Below are 23,397 nucleotides of genomic sequence, written 5' to 3'. Positions count from 1 at the left end.
TTGCAAAAATTGGTTCAAAATGAAAAAAATCACCTCAGCTTTGTTTTCTGGATCAAATTTTCCTACATATTGGTATCAAATATGACAAAATTATGTTCACAGCCTTCAAAATTGTCTCACAACATATCCTGGGTTAGTATAGGTCATTTAAGGTCACAAACTGAGAAAAGTACCTAAAATATACAAATTTTGGGGTTTCCCAAGACTTTGAGCAGAAAATTTATCTAATAACATCTTTCGGGACTTTATACCAAATTACAAAGCTATCAAACAAGGGACTTTATAACAACAAGGACTTTATACCAATTACAAAGCTATCAAACAAGTAATGTTGAGATAAAGTTTTCTTGACCAAAAATGACAATATTGTCTTAAAAATACAATTTTTTATATTTCAGGACAATTTCCACATATCTAACTATTGTCATCTCTGTACGTCTGTGTACCAAATATGAAAGCTGTCTGTCCAGGGGTTTTAAAAAGGAAACACTGTCTAAGATTTTTTGACCAAAAATGACAAAATTGCACAAAAATAGTAATTTTCCCAATTTTGTCATAATTTCAACAATTAGAAGAGTAACACCCTTGCAAAGAGACAACCCAAATTTGAGAGCGATGGGCCGGCGGTTTCAGAGAAGAAGAATTTTTACTGAAAATGAGAAAAATCACAAAAAAATTCAGCAAAAATACAAAATTAAGGATATCTTCACAATATTCATAAAACTGTATAAGGTTAACCTAAGGTACTTGCACACAAATTTTCAAAGCAATCAAAAAAGCGGTTCATGAGTTATTAATTCTTAACCATTTTCACATTTTGTAAGCTCATTTGCATAATTTTGGCAATGCAGACTTCATTTGAACAATCCCATCTATAGCCCAGGATACATCCACACACCAATTACCAAGCTGAAACGTGCAGCGGTTTGCGTGTTTTTGATGTTGACGGACATACTGTACGTACATACATACGGTACATACATACATACACACATACAGGTACATACAGACGCCATCGACTTCAGCCTATACGATAAACTCACATTGGTAAAACCAAATGTGAGCTAAAAAAACCCTAAAAGATGGATCATGGAAAAAATAAGACTTTCTCTGAGAGCCATTATTGCATACCCCTCATCAATTCAAAGTCACGTCTTGTCATCATAGCAAGGTTGCACATAATATGCCTTATTGCAGTATCCTGGATGATAGATGTATGACATTCAGAGTATTTTCTTTCTTCTCTTGTAATTGTGATCTAGACATGGAGATCAAAGTGTGTTCATGATCAACCCCTGGGATAAAAACTTTCTGCTTTAACTTGTTCACACCCAAGCAACTATAAACAAGTCACCATTGATAACAATGAATTTTGTGCCAAATCATGAGGTTTATAACACAATTTGATAAAATTTATTTGGATACATGCTGGCAAGTACACATTAAATTCCTTTGGGAAGCTAGGCCCTCTGTTTTGAACTATGATAGAGGCAGGCTACAGGTCATTCAATTATCAGAGTTTACACATTATACTGCAAATTAGTGCCATATGTGACAGGGATTTATAGCTTGAAATATTGGATTTGGGAGCTCAGAACTTTGGTTTACACTGTCAAATTAATACTGTTACTGCACGTAAGCTCATTTATTTTTCCAAATTCAGACATCTGCAATGTTGAGTAAGATGAGATTAGTAGAAGATATGACAAAACTGGAGTTGTTTAAGTTTCTGTACCGGTTCATTTTGAAATCCCTGCCTGATAAAAACCTTGTTTCATTTTCATAATAATCTTTTACATCATAACTATGATTGACAGAATTCTGTACGAAGACATTATGACCTTAGGGAACAATATTGTGCCCCCTAACTTGAGGAAATCCCATCAAATTTGCAACTGCATTATAAATTAATCAATGCATGACTCATTTTACTTACATATAAAGGACAAAGCCTACAATCAGAGAGTCTGTTACCATGGTGATGGCTTTCTAGGTCATCACCTGGGGTATTATTTTTCACTCTGCCAATGCAGAGACTTAATCAAGCTGTCAAAATATTATACATGGGCAAGTTTACAACAAGATGAATCTGACAATGTTTCCAGATTTTCTGTTGAACATTTGAATGGTGTTCATTAAGTTTGAAAACAGATGAGACACACTCTATTACTATTCACTGTTGTTAGTGTATCACCCTGATGGGTTATTCAACTGTTCACACAGTAAAACTTTAGTTATTATAAAGTTCTTTCATTTGATCAACTGCCAGGAGTCGTAAATAATACATAACATATGTGTTATTCAGTATAGTCGTGATGGGATTCAAACTCACAATACATGGCCGCGGCACCCAGTCACCTAGTTAAGACATCAGCTGTCAAAATCCCTCAGCTAACCGAGTTGAGGTGCACATTTTCTTGCTGTGACCTCTCAACTCACTGAAAAGTTCATGGCACACTCAAACACACATACATCCAATCATACATCACACACAAACTTGTTCAAAGCGATGAATATGTTACATCGCTGCAATTGGCTTCAGATAGCCACAAAGATGATTCCTATTTTATAATATATTATAATATATTATGTTATTGTTATTTTCTTGATTGATAATGCCAAGTTGTCAAAGTCCAGCAAAGATTTGTAAATCTGACACAGGAGTTGCACTACACCCACAGTACAAAGTACCGGTAGCGGTATGGCATCCATTCTGTCTCTGTTTGTTCTGGCAAATACAGTGAGAAGGAGGGGGAGATTGGAACTCTATTTTATGCATCATGTCACTTTTGCACTCATTGTGGAATGAGTGCACTCCTATAACCATTCCTACAATCATATCAACTGTAAGTAAACTTTACAAGTACATTACCACTGTATCATTTCAAAATACAACTATCCCTCACAACTTTCCACAAGGACAGGGATACATTTGTTCTCACGTCCCCAGTACGCTGGGAGTGTGAGAACACAGTGTGAGAACAATTTGTTCTCACACTCTGTATTGTTGCGCGACCGAACACCTCGTATGTGAAACGTATGTTGATTGGTCAACTCTGCTCAGCGCCCAGTTCTCTGTACGAATTATTTGACGAATAGAACATCGCGTAATGTACAACTGGCACTATAGCGGACAGACGACTGAACCGCAGAGTGAACAGGTTGTTCTAGATTTGAGTACGGTCAGCGCAGCGTCGGCAACAAATATTCGGAGGATGACCGCTTTTATGTTGTAACGGGAGAATTCAGGCCATTACAAACCTATCGGCTGTTTACGCTCGTCGACATATTTTCTGGAGAAGAACTGACTTGACAGCGATACAGTTAGCGAAAGACTTCGATGAGGGAGCCATTTGCACACGAGACTGTAGCAGACGACAGCTTTCACGCAATGTCATCAACAGATGGCCACCAGAGCTGTTTCGCAACATTTTCCTCAGATGACCTGGAGAATTTTGTGGCTGACCAACAAAACAAAATTGCCATATCGGTATTATACATGTTAACGTGTTTGATATGCTCATCAATGAAAGGAACTTCATTTTTCTGTGCGGAATGATACAAATGAAACAAGAGCAATCGGCTGCTGGTTTTTGATAGTTTAAACCTACCACTCTGACAATAAAATGCAATTTTCTAAAGATATTGGAGGGACGTGAGAAAAATAATCCCACACCCCAATGGGTTGGGATGGAATGTCTCACACTCGTTGGGGAATTCTGTCTCACACTCGCCTTCGGCTCGTGTGAGACAGAACTCCCCAACTCGTGTGAGACATTCCATCCCAACCCGTTGGGGTGTGGATTCTATTAATCTCTGCCAAGAAATTGGAAACACTGACTCAGAAATCTACATGTAGAAGCTGCCTTTAAGATACTAACACTCTGAAAATTGACATATTAGCAGTGGTGATATTTGGAATTGACAAATGCAGAGTAAACTGAAGACTTGAGTGACAAACAGTGAGGGTCTTTTTGTTTCACATTCACTGTTCAGCTAACTAGAAACCCAAGTAAAAGTTACAATAACACAAAACAAAATGAGCATTTACCGTATGATGCTGAAATTGAGAGAGGGATTGAAGTTACCTTAGCCATAATATGCCACATGATGTCATCAACCTCTCCTTGTTGTTGGCACTCAAGTATGATGGCTCCATCCCAAATGCAAAGCCTAACGACGACAACATCTGAGTCACAAATTACATTTGATCAAAGAAGACACCCTACTCTAATGAAATCTACATCCCTGGAGGCCAAATCTCTGTGTACTTTGTAGAGTTAGCTCAGAGTAACGATCTCTATTGGATCGGGTTTGATTGATAAGAAAATTATGCCTATAACAATGTCTAGACATACTGGGGTACAACAGCCTACTGTCCTGTCCAGACTGTCAAATATAGAACATCTGATGTGACCTTCACAGACATGTACTGTATCAAGTTTCAAGGCCAACTGCAACCCAGATATTCATATCTTTATCAAGATATAGAGCTATATCCCTTTTCCTGCCAGACAGTAATAACTTTATCACTTCCCAATCAGCCAAGTCAGTAAAAAGCTGTATTGAGCCAAAACATGACGTATTTTCACCCACTTGGCTTGGTATGTTATAGCATCTTTTGTCAAAAAAAAATCAAGTTTACAGTATTATGTTTTCAACAACCTTCAAATGTACAGTATTATGTTAAAATACATCATATGGGATACGTTGTGTTTCATTAATTTAACCATCTTGACCTGGTGGTGAAATATTGACTTGGCAGGAAAAGGGTTAAAGCATATCATATTCATACCATTTCCACCCTAGATTGTGTGTGAATGACGATATGTGCTTCACATCTGATTCAAAATGTACTTAGAGCCTATCTAAAGCACTTCAGGTGCAGGAAAAGCTTCAGCATGCATGAATTAAATTTGAAGATTTTAACTCATTTCTTAAAAGACTGGTTTTGGTAATATTTGAAGACCGAGTAGTACTTTTCCCATTGAGATATGTGAGGCGGATGGAAAGTGCATGCTCACCATAAAGGTTGTATTGCAAATCCGGCAATAATAGACAAAGGGAGTGCAAATACACAGCGTAGGTTTGGTTGAATTATATTAGATGTCAACAGTCTGTTAAGAACTTGTTAAATGGGCGAATAACACTGAGTTTTTACTACTGATAAGCTGGTAACCATGGCAGTCAAGCTTGTCAAAATTGGTGCATTGCCAACATACCCCCTCCCGGTACTGGTATGAGCCTCTTTCTTGGTGTCAGTGAGAATCCTCGAGGCAAAAAGTATGACATATTGACACATATGGTAGCGGTTTTTAAAACTGGCCACTTGACTTCAATATGATTTTTATGTGTGACAGATGTTACAATTGTCCCGATGGGTACAGATAGTTGCCATATGAAAGTTTGGTGACAAAGTGGCATTCCAATTAACTAACAGCACTGTTTGAAATAAAACTACTGTAAAACTGAAATATCCTCAGGAGCACTGATAGTGATAGGTAAATATACATATCAATCAACTACTTTGCAATTCTTGTGGAGTTATTGATTTGTATCTGAAGATATGGCAAATTTGAATTTCCATCATTTCAGTATTTGAAGCATGAATACACATTAAATTTACATGTGTAATCGACAGAGAAATTAAATCCATGCAATAAAATAAATACACCACATAAGTGCCTTCTGCTACATCTTCAAATTTAAAATTTGTTAGTGATGTTAACTACACAATGTACCGTATTAATATTGTTACAGGAATGTGCATGTATACAACTGTAGGATCATATGGTTTTGAAGCATTGCCAAAATGAACCATATTGTCAAGTTGATTTGATACTAAACACCTTAAAGAGTTTAGAAATTAGAGTAAAATAATTGACAATATGCACCACAGTTTTACCCTTTGAACTCTGACCCCTGATGACCTATGATATGGTGCAATTTCTTCCTGAACAGGGTTGAAAGAGGTAGGGAAAAGGAGTAAAACTATGTTTCTTAACAGAGGTGAAAACAAACAGGTCCAAATCTAAGTTGCTTGATCCTTACTTAGCTTATAAGCATTTATGTTTTGATGATTGAGAGCTCTGAACTCTAAAGATACAGATTTTTTACAGTAACTTTAAGAACAGACTGAGCTTTTTATGTTACATTATCACAGGAAAGATCAAAATAATTGCTCAGTATAAGATGAATTAAAATTTTTACAGACGATAGCAGTGACCGTCATTACTCAGCAGAGAGTTATCTACCGTATGACAATTCAAAGCGGCTGTGCAAATCTTCATCAGCAAAAAACCAAACATTGCATTCTAAATCAATACAGGTTATCAATCACTGTCAGTGGTTCTGAAGACTTGACAACTCTATCTGCTAATACAGTATTTCTGAATTGCATTCTTATCTTAGTATTTGCTGTATAAGCTCACTATATATTGCAACCTGCAATGCAAATGTCGTAGTTCTTTCCGTGTACATAATCTGTGTTACATGTTGGCGTACAGTTTAACATCACCGAACAGTATTCTATTTTTCATAAATTGGAGAAGGTCCGCATGCATAGGCATCATTTTAATGGTAAATCACCTACTTAAATGGATGTTCTCATCTGATGCCTTTTCAAGGTTCCAGAAATCATATTCTTGTCATCCTTTCAGATGCACTGACAATATCATCTGCATTCTCTTACCTTGGGACAATCACTGTTGTTGAGCACACCATTCTGCCATTATGGTATATTGACATTTGGATTGGAAATGTAACTTTGGGCTACCGGACGCATTTAGCTTTTCATTGTTGAGGAATTGGATGAGGAATGAGGAAATGAGGACTGAAGGCTGGTTGTATCTACCTAATAAATATCCCAAAATGAAATACAAGTATCCACTGACAACATCAAGGTTAAGGTTGACTCGTCCTTTCAAGTATCTAAATTGCTCTTACCTTTACTGCAAGTAACTTTCAGATCCCAATTTCTGCACGTACCACACTAGAGATGACAATGATCCAAACTTGATTGTGATTGGTCCGTTTTACAGCTACCACCTGGTATGTAGAAATATACTCTACCACTGATGGAGAAGGGTCTTACTAAATCTGGAGCACTACCTTAAACCTGTAACAAACAATAAATGTACAATAAGCATTGAGTAAGCATTACAAGTTTCAAATTTACAAGAGCATGTACAATGTAATGGTATGCTGGTAACTATGGTCTATTAATCACTGTAGTTAAATACCAGTATGACAATCTGCTGGGAGGAAAAACTGAGGTTAAACTATCCAAGAGATATCACTAGATTTACAGCAGATCCCTACATATACAGGTCTGTCCAAAATTACAATTGAAAAGTATTTGTATGCATTGTACATAGTAAACATCTGTACTTTTGTTTGCAAAACAACCATACTGTTAAAAAGGCAATGTGCGTAAACCACAGCAAAGTTGCAGTATCTGATCCTTGTCTCACAAACCCAGGAGTTACCGTACACTACAGTGAAGCTATGAGTACATACTGACATTTTCACCACAATTGAAATAGTGAAATCTATATAAGGTACTGCACAACTTCATTGCAATGATCCCTTTACTGGTAACTTCAAATCGCTCCTCATACAATTGTGTTTTGGTAACTCTGTATTTATCAGTGTAAATAACTGAATCAAATGCAACAGTGATGGACACCTTCATTTGCATGAAGTCCAATCAACCAATCAAACACAACACATATTCTGTACCACAGAGGTGAATGTCCTGCCTTGAATAAAAGGTATCAGTACTGGTGCCAGTATCTGTTGGACATGACCATCTAGACATTTGCCTCATCGTTATTGTTGCTTTGGAACTATCTGCTGGTATTAAACTGTCCTAGAACCATACAAAGTTCTAACCTCACCATTGATAAAATTGTTCTTAAACCATACAACAAAGAAAACTGCAACGTCCTGGTACTTATACAGTACACATATGCTCAACCTTAAAACTGATGACCACAGAACACTTTATCACTTTCACTCTTCCAGATGCAAATCTATGGATTATATTCCGTTATGCCAACACAATGATAATATATCCATTGCTTCTGCAGTATATGTAGGTCGTTGACCTTTCCAGTATTTCTTACTTTGCATTTTAATGACTTTAATGATGACATTTTTGTAATTAATATTCACTGACTTGATTGTTAGTTCCTACTTCTTGCATTAAATAGAAAATGATTAGTCACAATATCTTTGTTTCCAATGTGTTACACTAAGTAGTCCATCTAAAATGGACTTTTGCCTATCTTTTAGTCAATGTAACCCCCACTGTGATTATGATGCATGTACAGGTTGAGAAGTCAATATTTTATCTTTTCAAGCCAGATATCATTCTCCATTTAAAACGTCAAACATATGAATAATGAGGCTGAGGTTAAACCACAGCTTGTACCGGTAGATGAAGATTAGATATTTAAAAATTTTAAAAAGTGAATAATCTGTTATACTCTACATCAAGAAGCAGATGTTTCAAACAAGGTGATTACTTGACATAAAATGTTTGTGACCAATAAAACCATTGATTCTGTTCTGTTTTGACCAATTCTTTCTATTCATTTTTATATGGCCTCATTGAAAATTAAATTGTTGGTAAAGCAAGTCTCCATGTCTTGGCCCTGGATACTCACAAGATTACGGCCAGAATCACTCTTGCCATCAAGAACGTTACAATTGGTGAAACTTGCTAAATACAAATATTCTTATTTTCTACCATATTCTGTCAGTATGGTTGTACTACGGTATAATATTCCATCTTTTGCATTCATTCACTACATTCTCCTAATCCCTTGTACTATGTTGTAAAAGTGTAGTGACTTCTATTTTTAGTCACCACTGTGCATTTCCCTGTAATATATTGATAGTCATGAATTGACTCTATAATCAGACTGTTGAAGGACACAACAGCATTATACAGGCATGCTGACTAGAAAGTCAAAAAATTTCATTTAGAGTAACAAAATTTTTCTTCTAAAATTCACAAACAAATTACTGCACAATATTTACTGACCCCCACACACTCAACAACTTAGTCAAAGTTATGGATAATAGATAAACAGATTCTGCTCAAGAAACAAAAAAGTGATGTAGGGTGTTTTGAAAACAGTGAGCAAACCTGACCTTGGATAAAAATGAATTTTAATGAAAAATTATCCTTGTGTTCACTACATACTTGTATGGATGAAATATTGTGCCCTTGTTCACAGAATACACACAGTGCACTAGTACTGCAAAACAAATTTTACTCTAATGTTGAAGCAGTGTGTAATTCACTTTACATGTACCATCATTAAATCACACGTATGCTTCTACTACGGTATGTAAACTCTAACATTAGGATGCATTGAAGAGATACATTAAAAATGTAGCATAAAAACTATGATCTTATTTTAAGTTGGCCTTTTTAATCAACCTCAAAACTTCATTTATTGATTCAAGAATTGTTTCAATTCTTCCCTTTCTTATTTCATGAGTATCTCTTTAAGAATTCGAAACATGTTCCTGTAATATTTTGAAATGTTTTTAAATTCAATTCTTGTAAGAAGTTCAAATTCACTTGTAAATGTTGATGGCTGTATTTGCATGGGGTACTACCTGTACATTTAATGGTGTCCTTCACACACAGTAAATTTATAACAGTTTAAATGTCAAGTATTTAGCAACATTACCTTTAAAAGTAAATGAATGTTATTGCTATGAAAGCTGTATATGGAGTTAGTTTATTTGTTGTAGAAATGATGTCATTACAAGGAAACTCACTTTTAGGTCATTCACAAAGCCAGCTGAATTTTAAGCAATTATTTCAGAAAAGATAGCAAAATACTAGTAAATTAACTAAGGAAGTTTATGTTCCCTGGAATAAGTTGAATCAATACACAACCACTTGTAAATATTTGAAAGAGAAAATACATATCTTTACTTTTTAAACTAATGTTAGCTCAAGAAAAATTTTGGAGATAGAAATTGTAAAACCTTTCCTATTAAGAATAATTACTAACAACAATTTTAGTTCCATTGAGTAAAATTTTGTCTATGTTCTCATGATTTATTTTCCTTTCTGAGATGTGTCTTATTTGTTGTAGGACAGTGTTATGCATTTTGACATTTACCGTGTTTTGCATGAAAGACAATTTCTCCTACTTTAGGAAATTTATCTATACATATAGTGGAGATAATACCTCTAGATATACATGTAGCTACATCAGAGCAAGAATTTATAAATTATGTTTGGGGCATCAGAACATTGGAAACTAAAACATGGTGACCATAGAGATTAATAAGTATTGATTCCACTAAAAGCTAAAAGACATCTTTTCTTTGAGACTGCTTGTAAAACTGTATCATATTCTTCTCATCTGCAAAACTCCTACAAATGTTTCATGTCAACCAGTCTGGATATTCAGTAACAGGTGTCTCTCTTTACACTGATATGCTATACGATGATAAAGCATACAATTGTCATTTACATGTAAACCCCAAAATTGGAGTGAAAACACGTAATACTAATATTATAGCCCAAAATTGGAGTGAAAACATATATAAGGGAGGCATGTAATACAAATATTATAGCCCTGAAATATGAGTGAAAACATATATAAGGGAGGCATGTAATACAAATATTATAGCCCCAAAATTGGAGTGAAAACATATGTAAGGGAGGCATGTAATACAAATATTATAGCCCTAAAATTGGAGTGAAAACATATATAAGAGAGGCATGTAATACAAATATTATAGCCCTAAAATTGGAGTGAAAACATATAAAGGGAGGCATGTAATACAAATACTATAGCCCCAAAACTTGCAGTGAAAACATATATAAGGGAGGCATGTAATACAAATATTATAGCCCTAAAATTGGAGTGAAAACATATATAAGGGAGGCATGTAATACAAATATTATAGCCCTAAAATTGGAGTGAAAACATATATAAGGGAGGCATGTAATACAAATATTATAGCCCTAAAATTGGAGTGAAAACATATAAAAGGGAGGCATGTAATACAAATATTATAGCCCTAAAATTGGAGTGAAAACATATATAAGAGAGGCATGTAATACAAATATTATAGCCCTAAAATTGGAGTGAAAACATATATAAGGGAGGCATGTAATACAAATATTATAGCCCCAAAACTTGGAGTGAAAACATATATAAGGGAGGCATGTAATACAAATATTATAGCCCTAAAATTGGAGTGAAAACATATATAAGAGAGGCATGTAATACAAATATTATAGCCCTAAAATTGGAGTGAAAACATATATAAGGGAGGCATGTAATACAAATATTATAGCCCTAAAATTGGAGTGAAAACATATATAAGGGAGGCATGTAATACAAATATTATAGCCCTAAAATTGGAGTGAAAACATATATAAGAGAGGCATGTAATACAAATATTATAGCCCTAAAATTGGAGTGAAAAACATATATAGGGAGGCATGTAATACAAATATTATAGCCCAAACATGGCACAATGTACCCTTGAGGTAGGAGACCATTTGTGCTCCTCAGGTCGGGCAAATGGTCACCTATCCTCGGGCACATACCATAGTCCATTGTTTTGGCTATAATTTTATATATCATTTCAAACTGACATAAAAATGTTTATCTCTTCAAGGAAAACTACCAAGACGAACAAACCAAAACTCAAGCAAAATTGTCAACCTAAATATTATCACAATCTTGCTTTAAGCTGTCATTCCATTGCTTTGAAATTGATCTTTGTTTGTTTCAACTACATCAGTTTATCAAAATATTGCTAAAATACCTGTACACCTTTTGGAATATGCTTATGTTTAAAATTTCTGAAAAAACTGATTCAAATTGACTGATTGATTTGTTGAAAAACTGATTCAAATCATACACCAAATACTGCCACACTTGTAAGCAGAATTGAATACATGAACAAACACAATCAGTAACATACATGTGGTATAATGACCTGCCAATAACGTAAACAGACATCCTCTTATTCAGTGATATGGTAACAGTTTCCAGCAGCCCCAAGATGGTGAAAGTTGAAAGTCTTGAGATAAGACAATGATGGATAGCAATTGCAGATGACAGGTCTCAACGGAATGCATGGATGACAGGGAAAAGATAAAGAAAGTTGGACAACAGGGAGCTGCATGCTGCTTGTGAAACTGTAATGAGGAAGAGAGCGTGCTCTCCCTTGCTGTGGTGTCAGACAGATAATGAAGTTAGCTGACTGAATCAAAAAGGCAATAAATATTGATAGGGTTTAGAGCAAATGAAAGAAGGAGGTCAGAAGAAGTATACCTCGAAGGGGAATCTGTTTAGTACTGTAAAATGGAGAAAGTGTTTAGGATATTGTATGGTTGGCACAACCGGGGAAGTATGGCACTTTGATTCAAGAACTGACACTAAATGTTTTATATTTGTTAAATATACACTGTAAAGGACACTCACTACAAAAGGAGTCACAAAAATTTACATACTATTCCCCTGATGATACCAACCTGTTGACCTTATCAGCAAACAAATATTCCAAAGAAAGAAAGATGACACTCGCAAATATGGGCAATTTATAGTACTGGTATATCTATGTGAACTACTGGTACTGGTGCTTGCACATGCAACATTTAATAAAGTTGTAAAGTCACAATTGGATGTATTTACATTGACAGACTAACAACAGTCACATTGCCACTGATTATCATTATACAACTTATCATATTGTCAGTGTCACTAACAATGTAAAACAACTGTCACATAGTCATGTAGTGTGAGTTGATTTTCACTTACAACACTAAGCAGTAGTTGATTTTCACTTTTCATACCATGCGATGTGTAGTTACCCGGTATTTCACAAAATTCACAATATCAGAAAGTCATCTAATATCTGGCAAATCTTCTAAACTCATGTAATTCAATGCTGATGGTGGGTATTAGAAATTCATTCTTCTGCCGGTATATATCAGGCTTGACTTGGCATCACCTTTTAACATCATGGCGCTCAAAAGACACAGATCCTGTCCACCAACTATTTCTACACCAGCATACAAGTATGGTATAACAACCTGGATTCCAAACCTAAAGAACTCTGCAGCTAAATAAATGCTCTTCCCAGCAACTGAAATGACAAATACCTGATCATCATACACCATAAATACCATACCTGGCAGTCCAGGGTAAGGCAAGGCAGGATCATCTCCAACATGGTATTAAGATCATTATGACGCTATAATACCATCAGTTAGTAGAGATACTCTCTCATCAGTTTACCTTCCCCTATCATTTGCCAATTTCAGTCCTCTCAGCAGTTTGCAGTTACAATCTCATCAATATTTTAACTCAGCATGTATATAGTCTCTCCTACTGAAAATAGCCTGCGGATTAATTTTGCATTTCCTTGCGGCAAACCACTCCACAAGAAAGCAACGTCTCTTCTTTAATTTAAACAAAACAAATGGAGTTAAATTCAGTATGCGCATACAGATAGACAGCATCACATATACAAAGGCAACAAGTTCAGCTCTTGACGTGAAGTATCTCACACTGCAAACGTTGTTGACGCCATTTGAAAATGGACCACAGCAGGTGCCACTGATTGTACAAAAGAATTGAATTCATCTCCCTATGTGCTGACAAAGTACAGGTATTCAGTTTATCACCAGCTGTAGCCATCTCATTCACTTCATCAATAAAGAGCAAGGGAAAATTGCAATACACAAATAGTAAATTCTTCAGTTGTATTGATATCACTTGGAGTACGAGACTTGATTGACGACCATAAAAAGTAGATTCATTATTGGACCCATGTACAGAATGGCCATTCTGTAAAGCATTTCAAATGACTCGAAAAATCAATTTAAAAGGGGAAAAGTCATGCAGAGTTCTTAAAAGACAACCTCTCTTAATTTCCTGCAGTGGTACATGACAATCAGCTACCAAACACAAGCCCTTTGACATATTTAAGGCCATGTCTGATTGCCACAAAATGCCTGAAGCATTCGCTGTCTGATGACATACGGTACGCACTGTAAATGGCTCCAAAATAATAGGATGCTGAAAGCAAACTGACTTATACCGGTAATACTTTCGTTATTTCAAACACAACCACTCATCAAACCAAACAAAAGCTTGTAGAAACAATTACTTCAATACAATTCATCAACTTCTTCCAATAATTTCACCCTACCATACTATTGTCATTAAATGGGCAAAAGCTGAAATTTATCATATGTTTTGGGATATTATTTTGATGCAAATCAATAACATTTAGCAGTTTATAATTTTTTTAAGCAGAATAAACAACGGGAGTAATAAGTCACTTTCTTGGGACATTACTTAGGTATGTTCATTTGTGAGATGCTAGTAAAAATGCTTAGCATCTTAAAACATTCTGAAAGAACAGTTTTAAGAATGGTACTGTAGACGTTTAACACTACTGGTACATGCAGACGGAACTGATACAAAAAGATACAACATATCATTTCAATATAAACCAGGCGCTAAACTACAATGTATTTTTACAAGGAAAAGCTATTACACTAATCTATAAGCCTCAGCATACCAGTACAGTAAGCTGAAGTGATATTTGTTACTTGTCACTTCATGCATTGATATCATATGAATTCATGCATTACATTCAAAAATGATATTTTATGATTTTCATTTGATGTAAAAAATTGTCAAAAATAGCAACCTTGTCTCTGTGTATGTGTCATTCAAAATGAAAATATAGTGATCTGTTTTAACCTGTTCACCCCCAATTCACTGTAAACAGGTCCAAGATCACCATTGATAACAATGGGTTTGGGTAAAACCATGGTGGTGAAAGGGTTAATTTATTTTCAAATTTAAAGTTGTTTTAATAACTTGACAACTTTAGTGATAACAAATCTTGTCAAAGATCAAGTGAAAAATTATTGAAAAAACTGGCCCCAAGGCATGGGGCATGTATGATATCGCACTCACAGGCACTGTGGGATTGCAATGACAGTAAGTACTAGTATATGGCCAATGAACAATTCTTATCATACCAGTAGCGGTATACCGCAGTGGTATATCGGTATCAGTAAATCGCATGCTTACATGTAACTTGTAAGCACCTACGGCATCCCTCTGCACAAGCTATCAAACACCCATAGCCTGCATCTCTTTGGAATTCCGTGACATCAAAATTATAATCTTTCAATGTGGCCAAAGATTCTTTGAATTCTGCAGATTTAAAGAAATATATCTTTTTTACTTCATTAAAACAACATTCATGTCTAACAATGTGGTCAAGCGAACCAATTTTCACTTCGATTGTAACTTCTAGCAATTTTCAATAGCTGGTCATTCTAAAGAAAACAGACAGTACAACACTGAAATGGAAGACTTTCTGTGCGATGTGTTCCAACAGTTGACAATAGCTTGTTCCTGTGACGATTTCAATACATACTACTATACGGTATGTACATCATGTCCACTGATTTGCATATCTGCGTGGAAACGGCCATATTCTAGTGGTGAACAGTGTTTCCTCCAGGTCACGCCATTATGCAATTTCATCGTCTTAAATCTAAACCCCCCTTTCAAATAATGACAAACACAGCACAATGTCACCCTAACGATGAGATCTTGAGATATACATCACACAGAGTATTGATAGCGGCACCTGCGCTATGCAATTTGCATAAAGTAATTTGCATAATTTATAATGGTTCCCCCTCAATCAGAACTAAATCTCTTCTCCCCCCCCCCCCCCCCAAGTTTGTAAGGAGAGGAGGACACATCACCTTGTAAATTTCTACTATACCTGTATTCCAGGATATATTTATCAAGAGGTCAAGACAAATCAATCTATGGTGGTGATTATGGCAGACTAATTTAAAGTTAGGGGCCATGCTGCCAACTTATCTATAAACGACAGGATTGTAAGAATGCCTGACAGAACCATTCTCCATGCGAAACACTCCTGCCAATAACAGCTGGGATTGCTGTGGGCAGAAGTTATTGTATGAGTTGTAAAATGTGCATAAATAATTCAGAAATTTATCCATTGTACAGTATAATTTTCAATTTTATCATCTTAAATATTCCTATTGTAAAGATTGTGATGAATACTGACTGGTACACATGCATCTTCATCTCAAGACTAACATTACCAATTCAACCTAGAATAGGACGGGAAACATTACACCAGCGAACAATATCATATCATGACTTTTCAATAAAATTACCAGTATTTCCCCAGGTACAATTATCATTTAACAAGAAAATAATAATGCCAATACTTTTTAAAGTATGCTATTTTATGCTAGAAAAAAATAGTGACCAGATATTGTACCATCTATACTCATGACAAGGTTCAACTTCAACATTTGTTATTATCATGATAATGAGATGCAAATTATCTTTTCTTGAAAAGTTTAATTTGCTTCTCAAAACTAACATGCTAGTACTTGTTTTGTCTTATCAGTTTGTCTTTTCCTAAGCCATATGCGGTACAAGTCCTTTTATTTTGCACTACAATGCGATGAAATTCCATGGACTTTCTGAAATATACCGACCGGTACAGCATTACTAATAACCTTCAGTTGTAGCAGGATACAGGCAGTGAGGCAGTAAAGAATTTGGTTGACAACAGATACTGTAAACTTTAATCAATTGATGTCGATATGACCTTAGACATTTATATCTCTGAGGAATGAAATTTTTATGACTTGTATAGGCTGAAGATATTCAGTAACAAGAGTCCTTGAAAGCGGAACTCTTCATTGTTCAATATGATGAGGAACCAACAGAGAGTTATCAAAGGGGGATAACAGGGAGAACAATACCGGTACTTACCCTAACGCTTTTAGATGACAGATTAGCATTAATGATGTCATTCAGACTGTTTGACATACAATTATACCGATTACAGTCAGCCCTAGTCTGTTCATAGTATACTGCTGTCAAAATATCTGACAATGACATGTAACAAACAAACAAAACAATGTGAAAATATAGCACATGCTATTAAACTTTAAAGGTAATGTAGTTTTTCAATTCTATTCCTTAATAAGATTTCCAACTCAGTAAAGGCAGGGCCGGGTATAAATAGCTAGCTGCCCCCGTTGGAGTTAGTTCATGCAAAGCGTGGCTTGGGTGGCGTCACGCTCGATCGCTCCGTAAAAACCATGCCAAAATGGTCACAGGCGAAGAAATTTAGGCGTCCATGCACCTATACCTAACTATGAATGTCTAGTGATTGAATGTATCGATAAAATTTTATGATTTGAGCATAAATAAAGCTGATTTTGATCGATGAAGGTATTTCTCTTTGTCTTCAACTAGCGTGGCAAGCGGCCGTAACAAAGGTCTGCAAGCTGTCACTCAAAAAAGGACGCGATACAGGTGTGAAGCGGTAAACGTTTGCGATGTCAACATGTTAGATACGCCACATCATTGTAATTAGATGGAGCGACCGCAGTGCAGACTCGCAAGCACAGGCGCTATGTAGCTTGGGAGTCTGCTAATAGATTGTTTTTCGGCTCGATCTATCGATCCTGTAGTCGATATGCCCACGACTGCAACCTAGACACTCATTTAGGTTGCAGTGCGGGCATGTCGACTACGGGATCGATAGACCGAGCCGAAAAGCGATCTATTTAGCAGACTACCCAGCTCGAGCGCCTGTGCCCGCTAGTATGTCACTCAAGCCACAGTGCGTTCTTGCGTAGACGCCGTACCACGACACGCCGCTATTTCCAATCGAACTGTCATGTAAAGTTCAGATTCAAGTTCTTTTAGATTTTGCTGTCGTACGGTGAAAAGTATTATTATTATCATCTTGCCGTACTAAAAGATTTTTGAGGACCTAAACGACATCGTGTGTTGCTCCATTGCCATGGAATCCGATGTCAAGGAAAAGCGGTGAATTTTTTCAAGTTGAATATAATTTCCTTTCTGTTTGCATTAGTCAATTCATCGAAATACTTTTGTTCACAATTGAGTAAACTATAGACAGTGGACTGTCTCGATTCTCCCGTCTATGATTCGATATTCACTGACTCATTCTTTCTCTTCTTTGTCAATCGATGAAAGTATTTTCATCTTCAATACTCTGTCCTAATATGACAGATGTAATATCCTGTCATTGTCATTTTATTTTTGACCAACGTACAAAACTTGGTCCGTTCGCCAAAGCACATATCTGTCGAGATGTTTTGCGAAACAGTGAATAAATATATTGGATGAACAGCCGTACTCTATGCATTAGGGGATATTCATGTTGCAGTCTCTCCGAAAAAAAAACCGGGATGTATAGGCGATAACTCTGTATATAGTTGAATAAAAAAAATTTCGGACATCATATTTGTATCTATTAAAAGCGTACACTTGTCGGTTTGATGTGCGACCGTACACAGATCGCCCATATTCTCCTAAAACTAGTCAAAACAATTCTGCGACAATGATGGTGTCTCTTCGTGAACGTCCTTGAACCCGTACCCGCGACCATTTTTTTGTGTTCCGTGATTGGTAGAATTCATGTATCAAAATTTGAAGACACACGTGATTGAATCATGTGAATGTTAGGCAACTGACGGTGTGTAGTAGGGACGGCAACAGTTCACGGACCATGGGAGTATCAGCAGTACGCAGTACATTGCACGCTTTCTGAGAATGAACAGCGTGTTTCTATAGCTACCATGCGAAATCCGGCCTTGACCAATGTTCCTGTCCTGTCGTAGGATAACTTTCGAGCTGCGTAGCTACTGTTGAGGTTCAGATATCCGAATCTTTCGTGTTCGAAAGGCTTATCGATTTACAGAAAATGCTAAACTTTTGTTATTAGTTTACATGTACATACCCAGCATACTTACCAGGTTGGAAAATTTCTGCGAGTCGCTCTCACCAGCGGTCGCGGCGGAGGAAAATATGCGTCGATATCATTAATCCGCCATGTTTATTGTTTTTTGTACGTCTAGTTTGAAAGTCATAGACTTTCTCAACTGTGAAATTCATATTGCAATTCAATATTTTACGCACGAAGTCACCTGTGCATTTAAATACGTCCATTCGGGAGCAGAAACGTTTACAGACTTTCGATGGTGATAACTAGCTCATGTCTAGCTCATGTCGTGACATGTCTCCAGTTACGAAGTTTATCCGGTAAACTTCGTAAATCGAAATCGACATTAACATTGAACGGTGATCGTGAAGCGTTAAATAAATGTCGGCAAAATAAAACATCAAATGGCTAGACGAGAGAGAGAGAGAGAGAGAGAGAGAGAGAGAGAGAGAGAGAGAGAGAGAGAGAGAGAGGGGTGGTTTATGCACTCGCGAACTGATCATGGTCTATAGGATGGATGGATGCTGTGTCGGTTTACACATTTGCGCTGCACAGATATCGAAAATGTACAGATACTTTCCCGAAATTTGACTTATTTTATAACAAGAGTAGAACAAAACCAAAAGTGTTGAAGATACTCTTCAGATGCTTGATTCGCAAGTTTGCTAAAGTCATATTATATAGTCGCTACAGTCTTCTCTTCAAAGAAATATGTTCTTCAACACCACGTTTCTTATGATCGGTGATGTTACATTTTATTATTTCTGTTAATAATCTTTTATAGATTAATGCACCACGGTGTTAATTTAAGATTAATTCAACGATTTCAAATCGTAATTATTTTTTTAGTGAGAGGGCTTTTAGTAGTTCTGTAGACGAAACGATCGGTAATAGCAGAGTATCTTGGCAATGGCACGACGTCTACAAAATCGTTTAGCTGCAGCGATTGTACATATTGCAGCCCGCGCCCGGGCCCTGGGTAGGCCTAATTCGGAACGTAATAAAGCCGTCAGTTGCAGCGGCGTCGTGCTGTACCTTTGTCATTACTGTTGAAGTACCCCTGTTATTGCTACAAGCATCGCGGGCCGCTTCATGAAATGTTTCTCAGTCTGCTCAGTGTACTGGTCTCGCCGTTATATTCAGTTACGTATAATCTGCTGTTTGCATGTCAACACATTGGTCTGTTTACAACCTTCTGTGCACACTAATCGTGACCGTAATTTACAAAGATATAATCAATCGATCCCGCCCGTGAATGTCAAAGGTGAACGGGATTAACTTGATCCCGGGTATCAAGTCCCTGGCCTTTAAGTGTTATGATTTCCACGCCATGCACAGTACACACTGGTTCTTGTGACAATTCTACCAGTATGAACAATGTGTACTACCAGAAGAATAATTCTTTCTCCAATATCCGGATTTTCCTAGCCGCTACTGATTAATGATGGAAATGAGCTTACAAATTGGCCGGCATGAATTTCATATTGATAATAACAAATAACTGACAAAGCTTCTAGAAATTGACAATTTCATGTTATTAACAGCAGGATTAAATCGTTTCACATTCCAGCTGAGGTCAAAGTTTGTCCCTGAATGACAGATCCTCCCCACCCCCAGAATAGCCCATCTGCAGGCAACCTAATACCAGTAATATTATTGTGAAAAGGATATTAAGGGAGCATTCATAACATTAATGATTTTCATAAAATTCAGACCTACATGATTTTGAATAGCACAATGGAGTCATACTGACTTTGAAAAACATTAACTAAACTTGTAATTAACGGTATTCTACTTTTGGAGTCTGTCCTAATCATACACACTGGTAGATGTACCGGTAATACCAGACTTTACTGGAAAGGAAACTTTTAACTGATGATTCATTGAGGTGGACTACTAGGAAATGCTGTAATAATATTTACCGTATATTTACCCTTTACGAATTTGGAGATTCTTGATCATAACATGAGTATTCTAAGCCCATGTTTTGTATAGTGACTTACAATTTACTATATTATTCTTAAAACATTTGTTTCAATTAGGAAAAAATAGCGTCAATAACACTTTGCTCACATTTGGTTACATGTGGCAAGGCAGAATGAGTGTATACACGATATTTAACATGCTTCTATGTACCTTAGCTTGTTATATTCATAGTCAAGTGCATTTGAACAAATTTTGATGCACCGTCCATTAAAGTATGAAATGGTTGGCAACTTGCAGATGTTGATCACATACACATACACAATACCATGCAACCTAGTACATCATAACTAGTGATAAAATCAGCCATACAAACTAAACGTGTCCATGATAAAATTGTAATGCATAAAATTAATGTAGACAATATTTGGTCTCTCTATGGTCTATAGTTGCACAATCGAAGACTCAGGTAAGATGTAATAATGGGCATTCCTCACCTTATACTGTTAATGAAGCTGCCACACCTACATGATAATGGTATGTCCCAAACTGCCGCCAAGTTAAACAGGTAAGACTCAGGTAAGATGTAATAATGTAATAATGGGCATTCCTCACCTTCCACTGTTAATGAAGCTGCCACACCTACATGATAATGGTATGTCCCAAACTGCCACCAAGTTAAACAAGCATTGCAGTGACATAGACAATTGGGGAAATTTCCAAACACAAACATATATAGCAAGAAGTCTGAAGCATCAGATATGTACATCTGTTTTAAAGCTATTCTAACTAAATTTCGAAGCATCAAACCAGGGAATTGTATAGAAGCCATTACTTGACTTACACAGACAAACAATTCCATAAATATGCAATATGACAATGGAAAAAACAAGTCCTTTCAAACCAAAATTGGAACATTTTTTTCACACAAAATTGTCATATTTACATCCACAGATGACACTTTTTGTGAATAATCCTGCATCTTGAAAATGACAGACTGGTTGTACCGGTATATAAGATCTGTATACCATAACTTCTTTTAGATTCACTCATAGTGACTTCCATGCAACACTTTTTGTACAATGTGGTATGTTAGCTGCCTTGCCAAGACAATCTGACCAATGTTTATTCACCAAGTTTTCACATTTGTTGCTCATTAGCATTTTAGTAACCCTGACTTCATTTGAACAAATACTAATTTATAGTTGAGCATGTACATATATCTACCACAAATTACAAATGCGCAGCAATTTAATCTTTTGCAACTGGACCAGGGACTTCAAGAATATCATATTTGGCATTTTTAAGAAAATAAAACGTGCAAAACATGGTGCCACAAAACTTCTTTTAAACACAACATATAGATAGCTCCATGCTTATTTTATTGTAAAACAGTGTGTCAGCTGCACTGCAAACTTCTGTCTTCCAATTTGCTCATATATACTTATACAAATTTCATCAATATTTTGATATATGGTAATCAAATGATCCTTAGAATTTAAAATCCAAATTCGATACCTGGTATAAATCTGAAGATATTTTGTCTATGTTTATCTGAGGACCAGCACAAAATACACTGAACAAGTTCTGTGTTTTAAATATCTAATATCTCTCACCCATCCATAAGCTTGAAAGATGTAATAATAAACAGGAATATACTGGTACTACCTTTAGGGCCTAGGACATAAATTTACGGAGTGAATGAATAATATAAACTAAGTAATTATGTACATTGCTATTCCTAGATGGTCCACATCGGCTGAAGTATACACTTGGCTTCAATACACTCACAAGCAATCGACAGCTAAAAAGAACAAAATTACAACAGATGATACCGAGAAATAAATTAAAACATAGGGCCAATGTCCCTGAAGCTACTATAGATGGTACAGAGGACATAATACCAGATATAGTGAGTGCATAGGCCCTTTGGCAATAGCAATACAGAGTATTCTTATGGCAGAAGAACTGTTTCAGTATGGCTCATTCTTATAGAGCCCCTATGTACCGGTGCAAAGACATTCGTCAATAGCCAGCATAGAGAACTGCCATCTAACGGTATGCCTATAAAAATGGCAAAAATTGCCCGAAAAATACAAAATTGCAGATTTCATCATTATTTCAATGCATCATAAATATGATAACCCCTACAAACCTGTGTACCAAATATCAAAGCTATTACAGTAGATGAGCAGGTTTTGAGAGACAAATTTTTAACTAAATATGGGAAAAATTGCCCAAAAAATACAAAATTATAGATTTCAACATATTTGATGTTTAAACTTAAACTAATTTCTGTCATATAATTACCTACCTGTTTGTACTTATAGGACTTCTTCTCTAACTGCTCTCTAACCGCCAGATAAGATCTTTAAATCTCGCCTAACACCCCTTGGTCTATGCATAATTACCCACGATACACCAGTTTTAATCTGCAGCATATTGTGAACTCACTAGAACACTGCATGTATCAACCTTTCTGAAGGTGAAAGCCACCAGAAAATAGGGGTAATAACTCAAGGATTACCATGAGAAAATAATAACCAATGGAAATTACACTCACGGCAACATAAATACAAACAAACCGTGGGGAGGAAGGGCGGGGAGCAAACAGGTAGGTAATTATATGACAGAAATTAG

At 36.1% G+C, this 23,397-nt stretch overlaps 1 protein-coding gene across 1 annotated transcript in view; it reads right to left on the bottom strand.

Annotated features, from left to right (window-relative positions):
• Nucleotides 1-23,397, bottom strand: part of LOC139133975 (neurocalcin homolog) — a 65,914-nt gene that overhangs the window by 11,906 nt on the left and 30,611 nt on the right. The window contains 1 exon segment of the mRNA XM_070700800.1: nucleotides 6,946-7,117. The gene's annotated coding sequence lies outside the window, so the exon portion shown is untranslated.

The sequence above is a fragment of the Ptychodera flava genome, chromosome 5 (genome assembly GCF_041260155.1).
Source record: "Ptychodera flava strain L36383 chromosome 5, AS_Pfla_20210202, whole genome shotgun sequence".
NCBI lineage: Eukaryota > Metazoa > Hemichordata > Enteropneusta > Ptychoderidae > Ptychodera > Ptychodera flava.
This window is presented reverse-complemented; position numbering and strand designations above follow the sequence as displayed.